The sequence below is a fragment of the Lepidochelys kempii genome, chromosome 6 (genome assembly GCF_965140265.1).
Source record: "Lepidochelys kempii isolate rLepKem1 chromosome 6, rLepKem1.hap2, whole genome shotgun sequence".
Classification (NCBI taxonomy): Eukaryota; Metazoa; Chordata; order Testudines; family Cheloniidae; genus Lepidochelys; species Lepidochelys kempii.
In genome coordinates this window covers 121,042,154-121,056,333 of record NC_133261.1, presented here as the reverse complement: position 1 = coordinate 121,056,333, position 14,180 = coordinate 121,042,154, and positions in this window count along the sequence as shown.

Sequence of the window (14,180 nt, the reverse complement as noted above, 5' to 3'; positions counted from 1 at the left end):
GGATGTCCCACCTCTGGAGGGTGAACCACGGAGACCTCAGAAGCTCCAGCCAGCAAATCCAGTGCAGTGTAAACCTCTGGGGCCCGAGTCACCTTCCTTCCTCCACATCACCAGTCAAAGCATTGTGACAGACAGATACATGTCTTGTCAAGGGGCCCCCCAACCCCTGCTTTGTGCTGTGCTCAGGAATCCCTCCCCCCATTTGGCAGCACAGAGAAATCAGTTTCATGCCCCTGCCCCCTATTCCCTTCACAGTGGGGTCAGGGCAGCCATTTTGGAGCTGGAAGCTCACCTGCCACAGGCAGTCACTTTAGAAGAGGCTCCTGGTCTACTTTCACAGAGGCTATTTTAGTGTGCTCGTTACAATCTGAAGCCACAACCTTCATCAGCTGGGCTAAGAGAAACATTCAGAGCGAGCCATACATATCAAAGGAAAATTGAATGTCATGGCAGATTGGCTCAGCCACAAAAACCCGGGCTGGGAGAATGGTGCCTCCATCAGAGGAAGTTTGATCGCATAGTCCAGATTTTCAGAAAACCAATGTGGCCTCTCAGTGCATCCAGCTCCAGTATCAAGATGAACAACTTCTATGCCAGTAGGAGAGATCATCAGGGCAGGGGAATCCACCCCTTCTCCCAGGTATGGCCAAGGGCTCTGCTTTATGTGTTTCCTCTTTTCTCGCTGATAACACACACAATCTAATGGATATTGAGACAACAGGCTGCAATGATGCTGATCACACCACACTGGTTTTCAGGTCTCATGGAGATGTCTGTGGCTCCACCGGTAATATCATGATCTGCTCTGGATCTACCATCACAGGGCCTGTTCCATTGCAGCCTGGTGTCTCTGAACCTGACTGCCTGGTTATTGAGAGGTCCTACTTAAAAAAATCCCTAGGATATTCCAGTGATGTGTTCTCAATCCTGCTGTAGTACAGAAAGTTTTCCACCAATAATATGGAGAAGATTTGATTCCTGGAGCACATCAGGACTGCCTTCAGTCAAATTGCTCCTAGAATTCTTATAAGCAGACCTGTCTCTGGGGCTGGAGCACAACACACTCAGAACTAAGGTGTCAGTGAGATCCTCAATTCCGGTAGCCATAGGTCTACCTCCCTGACCCCATCACCCACATGTCAAAAAATTCCTCAAAGCTATCACTGTAATCAGACCACCTCCTATTCATAGGGTAGCTCTATGGCATCTTTTCATAATATTGAATACATTCTCATTTCCACTTTTCAACCCCAGTCCAAACTGTCACTATTCCCTGTCAATTAAGGTCATCTTTCTAGTGCCTCTAACACCTGCTCAAAGGTTATCAGAGTAGGGAGCTCTCTCTGTCCTCCCTCAGAATTGTTCTTCCCCACCCCCCATCATGAAAGGGTGGTACTACAGACAGAACCTTCCTTTATCCCGAAGACAATTTCCTTCTTCCGTCAATTCCCATGAGATTTTGCTCTACTCTTTTTACTCAAATCCAGCCTGTCTGAAAGAAAGGGTGTGGCACACCTTATATGCCAGAGGGCAATTAAGATCTATATAAAAGGAACAAAACCCTTCAGTAAAACCTCTGCTTTTGTTCATCCTAATAGGGGACAGAAAGTATCCAGGTCCTCTACAGCAAGATATATTAGGGGGGATTTTCCAAGGCATGTAAAGCCAAGGGGAAAATTCCTCCATTGAAGATTAAAGCCCATTTCAAGAAGGCAATGGCAAGTTCACAGGCTAACAGGTGCAGTGCACTATATAAGCGGTTTTGTGGATCAGCAATCTTGGGTGTCCCTGCATGCATTCACAGAATTCTGTAAGATTAGAAGACTTCAGTCGGGCAAAGCAAACTTCCGCAAGCAGGTTCTGCAAGCTGTATCTCACACTTAGCGCACCCAACGGTTGATAGTGACATGGAGGAGGGGGTACTACTACAAAAATCCTGACTTTACTGAATGTATGGCACATTCCCCCCAAGTGGAGATGAGAGAATTTGTCTCAATTTTCCAGAAATGTTCCTTCTGGGTAGGGGGATGGGTTCATAAATTCATCTCACTCCATATGTTTCATTTCTTCCTACCGGGAGGTATTTTTTCAGTAGTGTGGCTTTATTTATTATTATTTTCTTTTTAAGGGGAGAGCTGATGATCACCATGTTCTTCCTTTTAATCGATGATCTTCGGTGTTATCCCAGTTTATGCTTTTGTTACTTTGTAGTCATTGGGCAGATTTATGACCTATTATTAATGTTTTTGAAAGAGTTGTGCTGGATCTGCAAAGCATAGGACTACAACTCCTGTCAGCCTCCTCCCCAATGCACTTCCCTTTCCCCAGACCAGGTAAGGAAGGGCTGTTCCTGAACCAGGAAGTGGTTGGGAACTGTTGGGGCATGGGAGCCACATTACCATTTTTGAGCTGTATCAGTAACAGAGGTGAAATCTGAAGATGACTAAGGGGCATGACATCATATCCATGCACAGGGATTTACATGCACTACACCCATGCATAGAGATGATACTATGTTCCTTAATACTGTTTGTACCTTTCTTTTATGTTGACTGAAAATGTCATATCATAATGTATGTCCCAAAGGTTAAAAACCACCTGTGAGCAATAAAATTAGCATTACCGTCTCCTTTTCTTTAAAAGTCATTTGTATATTTTTATATCTTTCCCCAATCATGTAAGGATACATTTACCCAAGAAGGCACCTATCCTGCACTGCCTCAGGAAGTAATATATCTATTGGCCAAAGAAATAAGGCACATATTTTTTTACAGTGAAGGTAATTAACCATTGTATCAGATTACCAAGGGAAGTGGTTGATTCTCCATCTCATGAAGTTCTTCAGATCAAGATTAGATGTCTTTCTGAAAGATGTGCTTTGGCCAAACATAAATTATTGGGCTCAATACAGAAATAGCGGGGTGAAATTCTATGGCTTGTGCTATGCAGGGAGGTCAGAACAGATAATCTAAGCCTTCTAGCTTTGAAATCTATGAAAGAAGAAACATATTTTCTTGTTATTGACCTTTTTGTGCAAAGCAAAGACAGGACTCATGTGAACAGATACAACCTGAAATAGCTTCTCCGAATGTCTGAAAACGTTAGCAGTCTGAAAGGGAAACTACTTAGACAGGTTGCTTTCAGTTGATATGTCTGTTATTCTGTAACACATGGAAACTTGCTACAACATTTGGAAATGCTCAGTTTCAATTAAAATGTTCCCCACTGAAGGTCTGAATCTTCACAGTTTGCTTACAAGAGAAACCCTTACTCATATGAATAACCTTTAGTCACAGTGGGACAACTCATATGAGCAAGGGCTATTCATTTGTGTGAGGGATTGTAGGGTCAGCCTCTCATATTGACGTATAAAGTGTAGATTGCCAGAGGTAATAATATCACCACATATTTCTATAGCACCTTCTATCTGAGGAGCTTGTGTCACTTTAAAAGCATTAAGGAATGCTCTCCACACCCCTCTGAAGTAAGCAAGCACTAATATCGCCATTTTATAGCTGAGGGAAACCAAAGTTCAGTGAGGTTACCTGAGGAAGTGGCTTGCCTCAGTCACACAGGAAGTTTATGAAAATACACAGGACAGAGATTTGGAAGGGACCTCCCGAGTCACTGATTCCAGTCTCGTTATCACAGGTAACCCCATAATATAATCCCATTCATAAAATTATTGGAGAGCTGCGGACAGAACCCAGATCACCTGACTCCCAGACCTGTACTTTAACCCTGAGGGATGTGTTGCCAACTCTCATAATTTTATCATGAATCTCACTATATTTGGTGTTTTTCTGAAAGCCCCAGCTCCTGTAGGCATATAATTAGGTGAGACTCAATTTAAATTTTAAAAAAGTTTCTAGTTGTCTTGGTTTCAGAATAGCCTGAAAACATGACCCAAGCATGCCCTAAAGACTCAGAAACCAAAAGACATATAAAAAAAATCCAAAATGTATTATTTTTTTAAAATCTCATAATTTTTAAACCAATTTCATGATTTTTTGGGGCCACACCTCTGATTTTTGAACACTTGGAGTTGGCAATTCTGGATGTAGCAAGAACAGATTAGTGCAAATGAATTAATGTGGTTATCTGGAAGGTATTTTTAGAAATAAAATGAAAAATGGTACCTGAAAAAAAAAAAAGAAGATAAAATGGTCTAAAATTGAGAAATTGGTCTCTCCTGGAGATTTTCATTCTGGGTAGGGGAAATGGTTCCATACACTCAGTAGTGATAGGTTCTTCAGTCCCTCCCACTGTAGGAGGCAGAGTCCAATGTTTCTGATTGACTGGGATGACTCTCCAGATAACTCCACCCATGTAAGAGCCCCTCTAGGGAGTTGCTTCTAGTTGCAATCTGGTTCTTCCTTTGGTCCTGGGGGTGAGGGGTTGTGATCTCTGCCAGCCCTACACATGATGCAGACTACTTCACTCAACTCCCTGCTCCTGCGTGTCAATGGACCACCTGCAGGCACAGGAGTGGGCGTGGCTGCAGAGGTTGCAGTCCCTGTCATACTGCCGCTATATAGATAGTACCTGCCATTGGGATTGGTTATATGTGTTTAAAATACCCTTGTCCATATGCGTTTGTAGGATCACAGTCTATTATCACAGTCCAGAGCAATTTCATTACTTTAAATTGTTTGGCTCCACATTTACACCAGTGTAGGTGAGATCAGAATCTGGCCCTTAATATATATATGACACAAACTCCGCTTCGGTGTAAAGGTGGGCAGAACTCCTATTGCTTTTGCTGGGACTAGCCCCTGAGCTGAATCTGATGATACTTTGTTCATTGATAGGCACTGTGGTCCGGGGGATAAGGCACTTGGCTGGGCATGAGAGCTGGATTCTCATGCTAGCTCTACCACTGATTTCTTGTGTGACCTTGAGCAAGTCACTTTCCCTCCCTGTGCTTTGGTTTTCCCTCCCACCCTTTGTCTGCCTTGTGTATTTTATCGTAAGCTCCTCAGAGGAGGGACTGTCTTTTATGAAGTGTGGACAGCTCCTAGCGCAATGTGGCCTGATCTCAGTTGGGGCCTTAAAGCACCACTATAATATTACTAATTGTATGGCAATTTGCAGCCATAAAGAAGACTAGGAAAATGGCTGAATTTAACATTCTATAGTATTTCCAGTTAGTGCGTTTTAAAGTACTTTTGCTGCAACAACAGCAGCTATTGTTTGGCCCAAAACTTTTCAAATCAGGTCTTTCTTTGTGAGACGCCGCAGCGTTAGGAATGAATGTCTTACATGACTATGTATCCTGATTAACCAGCAGATTCACTCCTACTCCATTCAGTTTCCCTGAGCTGTGTGCAGCTTCTGGATGTTTCATCTTTCTCTCTGTACAATCACAGGCTCGCACCAGCTTCTGGAGCACACAAACTAGGTGCTATGTTTATTGAAGCTGGCCCCAGTGCAGTAGATTTTTTCACAGGTGTGTCAGTCTGGATTGTTAGCCTCAGTGCTGAATTTTCTGGCTCTTACGGGTTTTGAGTTGCTTAAGTATGTATTTTGGTAGTTAAATTCCTATTTCTATGGATCTTTTTCAATTAAAAACAAAATGTAGATTCATGTCTGAGTTGATGCATCGACTGGACACCTAGGACCAAATTCTCAACAGATACTCAGGTACTGCAGAGACAGGTTGGTATAATAGCCTAAATACAGATACTTGACATGCCATGAGTGTACGTATATGAAATATCTGGGGAGCCCTCCATTAAAATGCACTTGTATCCTGCCCTGGGAATAAGAACATTCACCCCTGAACTGGTACTGTGGGGAGATGGAGCCTCTTAATGGCTTAGTATGCCCACTGGGTCAAAAACTGCAGGGCAGGAGGCCCTGACCTCCCACACTGGGCTCGTCTTCTAGTTGGTCTTCCTGCTGGACTGGGAGCAAATGTCATCTCCCACCAAGTATCCCCACCAGCAGGTTAGCTACAGCAGGGACACTGGAGGCCCTGACAGGCTGCTTTACTCCAGCTGGCTCGAGTACCGCACTGGCAGCGTGTGGTTCTCCCTCCACCCTCCAAGGTGTCCAGTGTAAAAGGGGCTGGCCTGTGGGAGTAACTTGCTCACCCTCCTGAACGTTATGCCCCCTTTTCTCCATGTGCTCACATGCTGCCAGAGAATAAACAACTAGGGACTTGTGCTGTTTTCTCTCCTAGAATGAAATGGAACCCCTCACCACAGGCCTGTAGTAACAGAAATGTGCTACAGTTTACACCCCATCTGCCTGGGCAGCTGTCTAGCTACAACTCTGCCATTCGTGTAAGCAACAGAGGTTCTACTTTGGGGTTTCCCTGCAACCTCTGCACTCCACCTCTGCTGGAGTATAGGGGCTGCAAAGCCAATAAATCCTTGGCTGGGGAATACCCCTGGGGTAAGAGTGATTCCCTGATGGTTCCAAGCCAACCTGATGGTCCAGGCTGTTGGAGCAGGGCATATGTTGGAGTAGCCTTGGGCTACATCAGTTTATAGGAGACTATTCCCATCCCCAGTTGACCCCAATATCCAAAGGTGGCTTTTAGCTTCTGGTTCCTGCTCTGAGTTCAACTGGAATGGAGCTGCCATCTGGAAGCAGAACAAGCCTTAATGAATTAAGCATCACAACAGGCTTGGGAGGTAGGAACATATTCTCTCTATTTTACAGGCAGGAAAGCTGAGGCACAGTGAAGTGATGTGGGCAATGGAGTCATGAACTCTGCTTCTGGGAAGGAGAACTGGGCAGCCACGTGAGCGTGTCTCATGTTCCTTAGGGATGTTTCTCTTCAGGATCTGCATTAGCTTCAGCAGCTGCAGAGCCTGTGCAGGTTACACAGTTCTGTAGAAGGTGCTGGAGTGAGGATTTGGCCTATGAAGTGTAATTACAATGATCAAGACATTATGGGCCTGATTTTTCACAAGTGCTGAGTACCTGCCACTCCAACTGAAGTCAGTGGAAGCTGGAGATGCTCCAAAATCTGAAAAATCAGGCCTTAATTGTGCATTTACTGTTGCTGTTTTTAGACTCTCAGTTTGATTCCTTTAAATGAAATATAGAAACCAAACCGCAAGCTATAAAAGCAGAAATGGAGGCCAGTGCCGGGTCACATTCTGCTCCCAGGTACACAGACACTTCTCCCTCCTAATAATGCAGCCAATGATTTCAGATCATTCTCCCGCTTCTTTATAGCAGAATGACTTTGATAAAGTCTGACAAGCAAACAGCCTGCCATGTGCTTTCAGAGTGGATGGTCTTTTTTGATGGCTTAAATGAATCAAGTGACTGAGATTTAAAAATCAGCTGCATTAAACACAATGATTTGAGTTTTCCAAAAAAGAACAAACTTCTGAAGCATTAGAATTACACACCAGAAGCAAATCCTAATATTGCGTGTGGCCCTGTTGCTGGAGGCAACTGCATACAATAGACCAGATCCTGGTGGGGAGGGAGGGATAACTCAGTGGTTTGAGCATTGGCCTGCTAAACCCAGGGTTGTGAGTTCAATCCTTGAGGGGGCCATTTAGGGATCTGGGGCAAAAATTGAGGATTGGTCCTGCTTTGAGAAGGGGGTTGGACAAGATGATCTCCTGAGGTCCCTTCCAACTCTGATATTCTATGATTCTGGTCTGTGTTCTAGCAGCTTTGCTCCAGCAAATCCTGCCCTCTGAGGATTCCCCTGCATGAGGAAAGCCTTGGGTGGTGCAGAATTATTAGAGTGGCTCCCATCCAGGCTCCTGGCAAAGGGATATGGTTGCGGAGAGAGGCATGGATGTGGTGTCTCTAAATGCCCAAAAAGAAAAGGAGGACTTGTGGCACCTTAGAGACTAACCAATTTATTTGAGCATAAGCTTTCGTGAGCTACAGCTCATGGATGATGATTCAGACTGATGATGGAACAGTCCTTAGGGACTGTTGGGAACCTGCACAAAGTAGAGCAACTCTGAGGTGAATGTGATGAGGTATACAAACCCCACACTGAGCAACAAGGGGTTATGGAACTACTCTGACCTCAACTAGCCCTGCATGGCCACATCTGGAGCAAATGTACCAACTAGAGAAGGAGCTAAAAGACAGAAGAGCAGCTCATTTGGGGGCAGACCAGGAAGGAGAACAGATCCGTTGCCACAGCTCCAGGGAGATGAGCTGAGGGAAGGCAGAATCTCTCCCAAACCAACTGCCTAAAGGCCCGTCCCTGAGGGAAGGGAGGGCCTGCTGCAGATAAGCATTGCCCTCCTGTGAACTTTGGACTGGATTGATCCCCTTTATTTTTATTTGGACTACCCCAGCAGGGAAAAGCCTTGGACTGAGCTGGTCCAGGAGGTTGGGCCATACCCCAGGAGGGGGTAGTTACCCTCACACTGCCTTACTACAGATGATGATCTTGGGGGAGATGGTCAGAAGTGACCCAGGGAGGGCTGCCTTAAGCCTCCACAGTTGACAGAGCTCTGATCACCCTCAAAGGGCCCTGGGTTGGAGCCTAGTGAAGTGAGAGGGGCCCTGGCTCCTCTACCAACAAACTCCCTACATGTCACCAGCTTAAGCCCTATCCACTAGGCAGCACTCCCCTCCCTACCAACCAGTCCTGAGCGACGGCCATCACAATGACTAAAAGAAAACAAAAGTAAAAGTCTAGTGAACTGTAGTTCAAAAGTGACAAAGTTGTCTCTGAACATGAAAACCCGTGTGAAAGTTTTAAATGGGAGTCAAACCTCAACTTACATCACATGACATACCCCAGGTTTGAACATGTTAAGGGATGTTTTTTTATGTGCTTGCATGGCTACATACAAGCTATATTTCATGCAACTTGATGTTCACTGTGGAAAACAATCTCCTATGCCACATATACATGAGTCTTATAGCTGAATTTACTGATATTAAATTTGTTTTTGGACCAAAAACAGCAACTGTGCGTAACCCTAAAACTTGGTGAAGGACATGAAAATAATTCAGTACCACTGAAATACTTCAGTACTAAGGTGGTGCAAAGATCCGTCTGTTCTCAAATCTAGCAAAACAGATGTTCAGTGACTTGCACAATTTTTAAATAGTTCAGTTTAAATTGGGATTAAGTCAACCTACCTTTACAAAATACACAAGCTGTGTGTGAGAGCTTAGAAAATACCTGGATGAAAAATGAGCGAGCTGTGAATACTGTTAGTAATCAGAAGCCTGTTTTGATGTTGTATCTGTTTAACTTTCCTATAAATTCAGTAATATACATGGATTTTGAATGGCGTGGTTCAGTATGAAATAGCAGACATGATACTTTTTAATTTGATATTTTAAAAGCGAAGTTAGGGCCTGCTACAAAACTGATTGAGTCAACAGAAAGACTATATTCACTTCAGTGGAGTTTGAAGCAGGCCTATAGTGAATATACATCTTTTCTATAGCCATTACCTTTAGAATAAATCTTTACAAATATATATCTAGTTCAGATTATATTTCTAACGGAAGTTCTGCATTCAGATGTAAAATATAAATAGAGTTGTTTGCAGCACAAGATGTGTATAAATATAAAGTTTATTCAGTATAGTGTTTAGAAAAATAAGTTCACATCATCTCAGAATACAAATAAAACACTTAACTGTCCAGGCACAAACCCCTATTACAGTACAACAAACATACATACCTTAGATCTCTTTGGTTGGGTCATAAGCACAAAAACATTGGATGATAGGCTTTGTGCTCTATCACCTAATGGTACAATAAAGACTTCTGGTTATTCTCTACTCTAATGCATACATTCTGTAAAGATTTCATCTTTGTTGTAAGGCACAATAAACCCATATTGATTACAGAAATAACTGGTTAGTTCTGGACAAACAGTACATGCAGCAAAAGAATGGATACCCTTTAAATGTGAAAAGAAAAGGAGTACTTGTGGCACCTTAGAGACTAACCAATTTATTTGAGCATAAGCTTTCGTGAGCTGAGCTGTAGCTCACGAAAGCTTATGCTCAAATAAATTGGTTAGTCTCTAAGGTGCCACAAGTACTCCTTTTCTTTTTGCGAATACAGACTAACACGGCTGTTACTCTGAAACCTTTAAATGTGAATCCTGAAAGCCAAAAGATTCACATGCTCCTTGACTGTAGAAATGTAAGAAGGTAGTTTTAAATTATATGAAATGTACAAGTTAAATATAAAATATCTTCAAGATAGGATTTCTAAGAGATATAGGAAGACTTTGGGTCTCCTTTCTTGTAAAATTTCACTATTTTGTTTCCAGAATTTCAAAATTATTAATATTTTAATGACTTAAGATATTTATTGATCATGAAGACTCTATGACACATGCCTATTGGAGTTCCACACACTTGTTTCATATGAAGCAGAAGGGATACATTTTGTACTTTTGTCATGAAAGGTACACAGGCACTGGAAAGCTATGCACAGGGACTTTTCCAAGCATTCCACACAAATTTGGGCAAATTCTGCCTTCTGTAATGTCTCTGCTATCAATAGGGTTTTATAGGGCTTGAGGACAGAACCTGGCCCTTATTGCCTCTCCATGGATTTGGGGTATTCCCAATGCTCACTGCAAAATTTAAGCGGTCATTTAAAAAAAAAAATGGTTCTAGCCCTTCTGATTGGGAAAACAATTTTCTTAATGTGAATCAATGGAATTCTGTCTTCCTTAGTTCACAGACATGGTGAAACAATAACTCTAAGAAGTATAAACTGCCCCATTAATTTCAATACGGTGTTAACTTGGAAATCTAATTACAACACTCTGAATAGATCAACCATGTTAGTTATTTCACTTTATATTGGGCCAAATTCATACCTGGTATAACTCCATGAAACGAATGGGCCACAGACTGAGTCAGTGTACACTGACATAGTTCCATTGACATCAGTGAAGTTCTGCTGATTTACAGCAGCTGAGGATGTGGCCTAACTGTGTCCATGAACATGCTTATTCAGTGTGGTTGGATTCAGTTGAAAGGACACTTCACAGGAATAAGATTGCAAGATTTAACGAGGCAACTGACTGGATGCTCTGCTACATAGATGAGCCTTCTAGTTCTCAGCAACATCAGGGTGAAATTAAGAAAAATAATAAATTTGTTCAAAAACTTTACATTTTGAGGGAATTTGCTTACTAAGCTTTCAGCAGATTTCCCAAACATTTCTATAGAATCCAGGTCAAAGATTTAGCAGAATTTGGTAACATTTCCCATACAATTTCCAGGGGACTTAGCTCCGATGAAGTGAGCTGTAGCTCACGAAAGCTTATGCTCAAATAAATTTGTTAGTCTCTAAGGTGCCACAAGTACTCCTTTTCTTTAGGTCACTGTGCACTTTACTACCTGTAGATGGCCATGGTGTGATGCCAAGCTGCCTTTCACTTTACAAGTCAAAAAGTATAGCATACATACTTCAAAAAGTTTACACGATTCTTTATACCCATCCACATTAAATGGATGAGGGGAAAAGAAGGGTATTTTATGCTTGAGCGAAATATAAATATGTCTTCCATTTAAACAAGAGAACATCACAGTAAAGACTAAAGCTGAGATTTTCAAAGCTGCTTAGGGGACTTTGCCTATTTACAGCAGTTGAAGATCTGGCCCTAAGTATTGTAAAGGTCTATGTGTACTGTGTAAAGAAAGGAGGTGGTCTGCTTGTCTGGGCAGTTATGCAAGGACCACATTATAATAAACTGACCTTATTTTACCGTAGGAGTAAAAATACTATTTAAATAGCCGCTATAAAAACACTGTTCTGGGCAATGACACTTTGCATTGTTCATATGTACCTGCAGAAAACATGAGGTTATATTAGATCATATAGAGGGAATGACACTTATTTTTGAAGGGGCAGAGGGGTAAAGAGAAAATAAATTACTTGCTTTCTGGAAGACTAGAATAGACTTATCTGGCTCTGTCCTGATCCATTGCTTTATGTACATTTTTGCACCCCCTGCTGTCCCTACATTGTGTAGAACGGGCAATACTCTTGTTAAAAGTACCAGACATTCTGAGATATGCACCACTGTTATCACAAATACCGTTTTCATGTCAACCACACGGCATAGCCAAGTAATTCAGAGCCTCAGTAACATAATTAATACAAACAGAAAAGTTACCAGCAGCATGTGTGCTGGCAGAACAGCATAGCAATTCTATTATAATATCTGATTGTTTTAACAGCTGAGAAAGTTATCTGAAATATTCACAAACTTCCCCCTAAAGACGGTTTGAGCTTTGCAGAACAAAACATGAGGCTCAGAACATTTCTAGAGCCACACACAGCTTTCAATCCATGCATACAATTTCCATTCATGTAATAATAATACACAATAACATATGGTGTTTCTACTCTTCAAACAATAACAAATTAATTCTCGCAAGATTCTTGCAAAGTGGATAATTATTATTGTTATCCTCATTTTATGGATGGAGAAACTGAGGCAGGGGGATTGTGTGACTTGTCCCAGGCCATAGATGGTGCATGCGAGGTGCTCAGATATTACAGAGAGAAACAGTGTCAGAGCAAAGACTAACAAATTTATTTGAGCATAAGCTTTCGTGAGCTACAGCAAAGTGAGCTGTAGCTCATGAAAGCTTATGCTCAAATAAATTTGTTAGTCTCTAAGGTGCCACAAGTACTCCTTTTCTTTTTGCGAATACAGACTAACACGGCTACTACTCTGAAACAGAGCAAAGACTGGAACTCTTAAGTCCCTAACTTCCCATCCTGCAGTCAAACCACACCTCATGTCAGTGGGAGGCATGCATGCAGACTCAGGGCAGTTGATGGCTCCAAGTTTTGTTTTTAATAATAATAAACGTTTTAAATGGCTTGCTTTTAACAACATTTATGCAAGTCAGGGAGGTAGCCAAATGGCTAGTTGCTTTCTTTTCTCCATATACTTTGGAAAGCCTCAATGACCTCTTTTTACAAAACATATACTTCCTTCCTGCCCCTTCCCTCAGACTTCGGCTGCAGTGTTGAATGGAACGATTCTCTGCTCAGCTTAGAGGTTCCATGCTGTTACTTACAAGAATAAATTGTATGCAATATAGTGCAAAACAACAGTGAGGCTATCCTAGTGTCACACAGCACATGGAAAAAGCCCTTCCTTTAAAAAATTTAGATAGACCGAGTTAGCTATCAAGACAGGATGAGACAGGGATGCTCCTCGACAGAACTGACATTATCTCAATTTGCTTTCCTTTACATTGTTTTTGTCTTTTTTTACAAAAGATGTTCTACATCAGTTCATGTCAGGCCTGACTGAAAGTCCATTGAAGACTCTGAAAGCATTTCTACTGATTTCAATGGACTTTGGACCAGGCCTTTTAGGAGGATTAATTCATGCTTTAAGTACTGTTTATATTCACATTAGAGTTAAAAAAAAAAAATTAACAGCGAGTAGTTCTTCATAGATCTGCATTATTAATTATTATTATTATTATTAAAGCTTAAGGTTGTGCTTTTTCATGTTAAAAAAAAATCCTATAGACAAATGGTGAAATCTGCTCCATTCATATGGAGCCTGAGTGTTCTGAGTGGAGTGCAGAGGGGTAGGGAGCTGAAATCTTTCCCCAACTCAGAGCCAGCAAATACCGCCGCTCCACATCTCCCTCAAACCATTAGGGGTTCCTGTTGCAGCCTATGGCCCTGTTGAAGAAAGCATCCCTTTGTTTAGGAAGGGCACATAAATACATGTTTTTGTGGGCATTTGTGAATCAGGGCCTCTGTGATGGAACAGCAGCTATAACCCCTCCACACCAGTTGCAGGGGGTTTTGGGGCCAGTGGAACCTTGTAAATGTAGAACCACCTTCCCTGGCCTAGCCCATCATAGCTGTCCATACTGGCCTATGTGAGGCTTTTCTTCATGGTTGCTCTGCCCACTGTACCTCTGTGGACCCCCCTCTGCAGGGCTTAAATGGTGCAGAGGGCCAAACTCTGGCCCTCCACACAGATGACAAATTTCACCCAAAACGACCCAGAGACCAACTTGTCTTACTCAGGAAAGTAGACACATTGACTTCAGTGGAGCTACTCACAAGAGTAAGGCTGGCAGAATCTGGCCCTGAGGAAGGATAATTGCACACAAGTGTTTTCATTCCTCTTGCCACTGTGCTTTAGTAACAAGGATATAAGGCCACTAGGAAGAAAGGCACGTGGAATTCTGTAAAAATACATTTAACTAATTTGA